The sequence below is a fragment of the Triticum aestivum genome, chromosome 3D (assembly GCF_018294505.1).
Source record: "Triticum aestivum cultivar Chinese Spring chromosome 3D, IWGSC CS RefSeq v2.1, whole genome shotgun sequence".
In the NCBI taxonomy this organism is placed as follows: domain Eukaryota; kingdom Viridiplantae; phylum Streptophyta; class Magnoliopsida; order Poales; family Poaceae; genus Triticum; species Triticum aestivum.
In genome coordinates, this window is record NC_057802.1 from 140,229,901 (window position 1) to 140,238,320 (window position 8,420).

Consider the following 8,420-nt stretch of genomic DNA (forward strand, 5'->3'; position numbering starts at 1 on the left):
GAGCACCCGAGCCGAGCTCTCCGGCCAGATCTCGATCTGCTCTGTACGTTGACTTTTCTCGCGACCCCCTAATTCCTCTAAGTCCTCAGAAATCTTCAGCAAGTGCTCTTGTTCGTGATGCCATAACTCCGTGCATGTAGCTCCGATTCGCGCGTGTAATATGTCAAATTGTTCGTCTCGTGATACTCTACATTTTGTTAAATTGCACCATGTTCATTAGAGGTCATCTTGATGCCCAAATCTCTGTTGGAAGAGGGCTAGTTGCTGTTATTCTCTGGTTCTTGACAGAACTTGGAGATTTGTCATTTTTGTATCATTAAATCTGTGCATCTTTTGAGCATGAGCTCTACATGTGTTTTGAAGTATGCCATGCCATATTTCCAGTGGTGTAGTCCATGTATTTTTGTGGTCTCTGTGGTGACTAGCACAAGGATGCAAAGTAGGCCCCGTAATATTTCTGATTTCAGGGACTTAGTGATTTCTCTAAGTCCTTGTCTGCTGTAATTTTGTTGCCATGTAAACTTGATGCTACAGAGAGATCCATGCATATTTTGGAGATGTTCAGTAAAGATGTTTTGTAGCTATAGTTGTAATTGATCCATTAATGCAATTGTTTGCAATTATGGAGTGCCATAGCATGACTCAATCTTGCTCTACTTTTGCTATAAAATATTTCTGGCAGATTCTTAACATGACATGCAATCTTGCCAAGCTTATTGTAGTTGATACATACATGCTATGCAATTGTTCTTGACATGGTTAGCTTCATAAACATGCCATCTTGCTGTATGTGTGCTTGGTTTGTAGTGCATTGCTCTGTAGTGAGTGCATCAGGCTCACAAAGAGGCCTACATATTAATATTTCTGCCATGCTCTGTTTTCTGCTAAGTCTGAAACCTGATAACGAAACTTGCTATGTTTACATGCTTGCCATCATATCTTCTGGTCCTTTTTGGCTTATGGTCAGTAAGGGACATTTGTCATGTGCATTTAGTAGAACACTACAATGCCTTGTTTTGCTATGTTAAGTTCCGGTAGCATGTTGATTTCGTGCTCTGAACATTGCTACCTGATGTTGTTTTCTGCCATGTCCAGTTTTTCACTAAGCCTGTGAACCTGTAATCTTTTGCACTTTTGCCATGCTTGTTTGACCTTGATATGTTGTGAACTAGCCGTAGCGTAGTGTTCATCGTTTGTCAAGCATCTCCTGTAGATTACTGCCATGTGCTTTGTTGCTATGTTGGAGTGCTGTAGCATTGTTTCTTGTTGCATTTTAAGTGCTATCTTGCTGTTTATCGCAGATTCATGTCATTCTTGTTTTGCTTGCCATTTGCAAACCGTGCATCCGATTCCGGTGATCTTTATATCGATTTCGACCGAAATCATCTCATCTTTCCAGTGGCATGCTTGGTTTGCCAAGTTACTGCCATGTTCATCATTTTCCTTCCGGAGCACGCATATGCATCGCATATCATATCTTGCATATCATACATGTTTTGCATCATGTTGCTTGTGCATTTCTCGTTGTTGATTGTGGTTCCGTTTGTTTGTGTTCTTGTCTTGGGTAGAGCCGGGAGATGAGTTCGTGAACGAGGAACCTGTCGAGTACGCTTACGAGGATCAAGCTTTCGACAACTCTGAGAATCTTGCAGGCAAGATGACCACCCCTCGAGATCACTTCTATCTTTGCTATGGTAGTTGTTCGCTCTATTGCCATGCTCCGCTACCTATCACTTGCTATATCATGTCTCCCATTTTTTCCATGTCAGCCCTAACCATCCTCTCCTAGCAAACCATTGTTTGGCTAAGTTACCGCTTTTGCTCAGCCCTTCTTATAGCGTGCTAGTTGCAGGTGAAGTCGAAGTTTTGTTCCATGTCGGAACATGGATATGTTGGGATATCACAATATCTCTTATTTAATTAATGCATCTATATATATTTGGTAAAGGGTGGAAGGCTCGGCCTTATGCCTGGTGTTTTGTTCCACTCTTGCCGCCCTAGTTTCTGTTATACCGGGATTATGTTCCTTGAGTTTGCGTTCCTTACGCGGTCGGGTGATTTATGGGACCCCCTTGACAGTTCGCCTTGAATAAAACTCCTCCAGCAAGGCCCAACTTTGGTTTTACCATTTGCCACCTAAGCCTTTTTCCCCCGGGTTTTCGCGAGCCCGAGGGTCATCTTATTTTAACCCCCCGGGCCAGTGCTCCTTCGAGTGTTGGTCCGAACTGAGCAGACTGCGGGGCCCCCTCTTGGAAACTCGAGGTCTGGTTTTACTCGTAGGATGTCTCATCCGGTGTGCCCTGAGAACAAGATATGTGCAGCTCCTATCGGGATTTGTCGGCACATTCGGGTGGCTTTGCTGGTCTTGTTTTACCATTGTCGAGATGTCTTGTAAACCGGGATTCCGAGACTGATCGGGTCTTTCCGGGAGAAGGTTTATCCTTCGTTGACCGTGAGAGCTTATGATGGGCTAAGTTGGGACACCCCTGCAGGGTATTATCTTTCGAAAGACGTGCCCGCGGTTATGAGGCAGATGGGAATTTGTTAATGTCCGGTTGTAAATAACTTGTCACTTGACCCAATTAAAATACATCAACTGCGTGTGTAGCCGTGATGGTCTCTTCTCGGCGGAGTCCGGGAAGTGAACACGGTCTGTGTTATGTATGACGTAAGTAGGTGTTCAGGATCACTTCTTGGTCATTGCTAGATGACGTCCGTTCCGTTGCTTCTCTTCTCGCTCTCATTTGCGCAAGTTAGCCACCATATATGCTTCTGCCGCTGCAGTTCCACCTCATTACACCATCCTTTCCTATAAGCTTAAATAGTCTTGATCTCGCGGGTGTGAGATTGCTGAGTCCCCGTGACTCACAGATTTCTACCAAAACAGTTGCAGGTGCCGACGATGCCAGTGCAGATGATGGCGTCGATCTCAAGTGGGAGTTCGACGAGGAACGTGGTCGTTATTATGTGTCTTTTCCTGATGATCAGTAGTGGAGCCCAGTTGGGACGATCGGGGATCTAGCATTTGGGGTTGTCTTATTTTCATCTGGATTTTGACCATAGTCGGCCTATATGCTTGTATTTTGGATGATGTATGCATAATATTTATGTATTGTGTGAAGTGGCGATTGTAAGCCAACTCTTTATCCCATTCTTGTTCATTACATGGGATTGTGTGAAGATGACCCTTCTTGCGACAAAACCACTATGCGGTTATGCCTCTAAGTCGTGCCTCGACACGTGGGAGATATAGCCGCATCGTGGGCGTTACAATATACTAGTGGGAATTTTTCATTATAGAACTTGGCTTGTATATTCCAATGATGGGCTTCCTCAAAATGCCCTAGGTCTTCGTGAGCAAGCGAGTTGGATGCACACCCACTTAGTTTCTTTTGTTGAGCTTTCATATACTTATAGCTCTAGTGCATCCGTTGTATGGCAATCCCTACTCACTCACATTGATATCTATTGATGGGCATCTCCATAGCCCGTTGATACGCCTAGTTGATGTGAGACTATCTTCTCCTTTTTTGTCTTCTCCACAACCACCATTCTATTCCACATATAGTGCTATATCCATGGCTCACGCTCATGTATTGCGTGAAGATTGAAAAAGTTTGAGAACACCAAAAGTATGAAACAATTGCTTGGCTTGTCATCGGGGTTGTGCATGATTTAAATACTTTGTGTGGTGAAGATAGAGCATAGCCAGACTATATGATTTTGTAGGGATAACTTTCTTTGGCCATGTTATTTTGAGAAGACATAATTGCTTAGTTAGTATGCTTGAAGTATTATTATTTTTATGTCAATATTAAACTTTTGTCTTGAATCTTTCGGATCTGAATATTCATACCACAATTAAGAGAATTACATTGAAAATTATGCTAAGTAGCATTCCACATCAAAAATTCTGTTTTTATCATTTACCTACTCGAGGACGAGCATCAATTAAGCTTGGGGTGCTTGATATGTCTCCAACGTATCTATAATTTTTGATTGTTCCATGCTATATTATATTCTGTTTTGGATGATTAATGGGCTTTATTATACACTTTTATATTATTTTTGGGACTAACCTATTAACCAGAGGCCCAGCCCAAATTGCTGTTTTTTTTGCCTATTTTAGTGTTTCGCAGAAAAAGAATATCAAACGGAGTCCAAACGGAATGAAACCTTCGGGAACGTGATTTTCGGAACAAACGTGATCCAGAGGACTTGGAGTCCACGTCAAGAAATCAACCAGGAGAGCACGAGGCAGGGGGTGCGCCTACCCCCTGGGCACGCCCTCCACCCTCGTGGGGCCCATGTTGCTCCACCGACGTACTTCTTCCTCCTATATATACCTACATACCCCCAAACTATCAAATACGGAGCCAAAAACCTAATTCCACCGCCGCAACCTTCTGTACCCGTGAGATCCCATCTTGGGGCCTTTTCCGGCGCTCCGCCGGAGGGGCATTGATCACGGAGGGCTTCTACATCAACACCATAGCCTCTCCGATGATATGTGAGTAGTTTACCTCAGAGCTTCGGGTCCATAGTTATTAGCTAGATGGCTTCTTCTCTCTCTTTGGATCTCAATACAAAGTCCTCCACGATTCTCATGGAGATCTATTCGATGTAATCTTCTTTTGCGGTGTGTTTGTTGAGACCGATGAATTGTGGGTTTATGATCAAGTTTATCTATGAACAATATTTGAATCTCCTCTAAATTCTTTTATGTATGATTGGTTATCTTTGCAAGTCTCTTCGAATTATCAGTTTGGTTTGGCCTACTGGATTGATCTTTCTTGCAATGGGAGAAGTGCTTAGCTTTGGGTTCAATCTTGCGGTGTCCTTTCCTAGTGACAGCAGGGGCAGCAAGGCACGTGTTGTATTGTTGCCATCGAGGATAACAAGATGGGGTTTATATCATATTGCATGAGTTTATCCCTCTACATCATGTCATCTTGCTTAAAGCGTTACTCTGTTCTTATGAACTTAATACTCTAGATGCATGCTGGATAGCGGTCGAGGTGTGGAGTAATAGTAGTAGATGCAGGCAGGAGTCAGTCTACTTGTCACGGACGTGATGCCTATATACATGATCATACCTAGATATTCTCATAACTATGCTCAATTCTATCAATTGCTCAACAGTAATTTGTTCAGCCACCGTAATACTTATGCTCTTGAGAGAAGCCACTAGTGAAACCTATGGCCCCCGGGTCTATTTTCATCATATTAATCTTCCAACACTTAGTTATTTCTTTTGCCTTTTACTTTACTTTGCATCTTTATTTCTCTTTATCATAAAAATACCAAAAATATTATCTTATCATATCTACCAGATCTCACTCTCGTAAGTGACCGTTGAGGGATTGACAGCGCCTTTATCGCGTTGGTTGCGAGGTTCTTATTTGTTTGTGTAGGTGCGAGGGACTTGTGCGTGATCTCCTACTGGATTGATACCTTGGTTCTCAAAAACTGAGGGAAATACTTACGCTACTTTACTGCATCACCCTTTCCTCTTCAAGGGAAAACCAATGCAGTGCTCAAGAGGTAGCACTCAGCCCTCTGTATCCCCAGCAACAATGTCCCGGAACAGGACAAAGATGGACTCCAGTAAGCCTATCCCGGTAGAGCCCCCTGGGGCTCCTGCAGGGACCCTACCGGAAACAACTCCTCATCACTTGCCGGACCACACCCTCCAGCCAGGCCTATGGTCCCCGCGAACGAGGAACGTGCTCCCGCAGTTGAGGAGGTGCCGCTAGTCCTTGTTGCCGAGCCCCAGGCTCCAACTTGTGCAAGGCACATGGTCCATTTCCTCCAAACCGAGAACTTCCTGATGACCAAGACGAACCTGAAAGAGTAGCCCGACGGCCAGTATGCATCAGTTTGTCGATGACACTCTATACAGAAGGAGGCCCAACTGTGTGAAATTGAAGTGCATCTGCCGGGAAGAAGGAAAGGAACTGTTGGTTGAGATACACAAAGGCATGTGCGGCTCCCACATTGGATCAAGGGCATTAGTTGGGAAAGCATTCCGACAAGGATTCTATTGGCCCACAACCCTCCAAGATGCGGTTGATCTAGTCACCAGATGTGAAGCCTGCCAGTTCCATTCCAAGAAAATCCACCTACATGCTCAAGCTCTTCAAGCAATACCTTTATCATGGCCATTTTTTGTCTAGGGGCTCGATATCCTCGGCCCTTTCCCCCGAGCTTCCAGGGGCTTTGAATTCTTGTTCATCGCTATCGACAAGTTTACAAAGTGGCCGGAAGTAGCCACCGTGAGAAAGGTGACTGCTCGGTCAGCTATCAAGTTCTTGAAAGATTGGTGTGTCTTTTTGGAGTCTCGGAAAGGATCATTATCAACAACGGCACCTAGTTCATGAGCCGCGCCTTCATGCAATATGTTCATGCGCTCGGAAGCAAGATCTCATTTGCCTCTGTCGCGCATCCCAGAAGCAATGGGCAAGCTGAGAGGGCAAACGCTGAAGTGTTGCAAGGACTCTAGACAAGAACCTTTGATACGCTGCAGAAGCACGGCAGGCGGTGGATCGATAAGCTCTCGATAGTTCTCTGGTCCCTCAGAACGACACCAAATCGAGCTACCGGGCAGACTCCATTCTCCCTAGTCTATGGGGCAGAAGTAGTTATCCCCATGGAACTCATTTATGGGTCACCTCGTGTGCTTGCCTACGATGAAGTAGCGCAAGATCAGCATCGGCGTGACAACGTTGTGCTACTCGAGGAGAACCGTCTCCGGGCTACTACGCGTGCTGCACGCTATCAGCAAGCCCTGCGTCGCTATCACAACCACAAGGTTCATGCCCGGTGTTTTGAGTAAGGTGACCTTGTCCTTAGGTGCGTTCAGTCCGCCATGGGTACAAACAAGTTGACGCCGAAGTGGGAAGGCCCTTACCAGGTAGTTCGAGTCACCAGACCTGGCGCAATCCATCTGGAGACCGGAGATGGCATTCAATTGCAAAACTCATGGAATATTGAGCATCTCCGCAAGTTCTACCCGTAAGGCGCGGCTGTCGGGCCCTGCCCCACAGCCACCCTTTTGTACAGGCCTTGCCTCAGTTGCATGTAACCCCTTGTACAAAGCCAGGCGCAGACCCTGAGCAACAGAGAAATAAATGAAGCGCTGGGGGCCCCCCGACCAAGTTGCATGCATGCATGAGCATTCCATGAGCATTGCATAAGCATTTCATGAGCATTGCATATGCATATAGTTAAGGTCGCATCTTGCATCATTTCCATCTACATGAGGCTCCAGGTTCCTGCCGTGAGCTTGGCCTCTACCGGGAGTTGGGAAGATGAACAAGCACTGTGTTCTCCGGCAAGCAAATAAATAAGTTCTATCTCTTGTCCATAAGTGTTCTGTAAGCTGAAACTTGTGCATGAGAAAACCTCCCCGCTCTTTGAAACTTAGGTGCTCCCATCCCTGGACTCGAACGTTGCTTCGACCAGGATGGTCGCGATGGCCTTTGGTTGAAAGAGATTGGCGAGGGGCTGGTCCCTTTATTTTATGCTCGGCAGACTCAGCTCTCGAGCAACAAATAAAAGGGTACCGGCAGGATTGCCTGCCGGGGAAGACTCAGTTATTTAAAGTAAAGAGGGATTCCACCTCTGCATGGACATATACATGCACGAGTTCCTGGCAAGGTTCATCATTTTCATTAATATGCTGATAATACAAGTACAAACCTTACAGGACACAGATATGGACTCGAGAGATGACATTATTTGAACTAAAATTTGGCAAGTGCCTATAGATTTAAGATTGAAAAAATATAAGTGCCCTGTGATGCCTTTTCCCTTGTCCATCTCCTTTAGGAAGAGGTCGAGGAGGCCAGAGGCGGACCCAGCTGGGATTCGGCGCCTCCCCAGGATCAGGATGGTGCCGCTCCTCAGCAAGGAGGAAGAAACCGGAGGGCAGGCGCGGATGGTGACGCTGCCGGAGGACCAGATGGGAGACACGGAGTCACCGGCAAACAGGACTCGTCGAAACGGTCGTCCCCGTTCTTGATGCATCGCGGGTGGCCGTCGCCATCCGCATCACTGCCACCCGAAGACCTCAGCACGACGGTCGCGCCAAACACCATGCTCTTCGGTTTGCCCACAAAGAGCGTGGTCGTCCCCAACAGCCCTGACATCAGAAACCACCGCACGTTCCGAAGACGTGTAAGGAAGCAAGGAGCCCTCCTGCACAACAAGAGGATGACTCCCAGGGGGTGTTAGGCTCGCCTTCGCCAACGGCAAGTCCTTTCCTTGACCCCTTCCCCGTATCGCGAAGGAAGACAGAATAGGGAGCGACCGACTACCACGCCCCGTGCCTACTACAGGCCTCGGCATGGTGTCGTTCACATCCCCTCTCACTAGAATTAAGGACACGGGTGACCCGGCGATCAGCACACCGAAGTTGC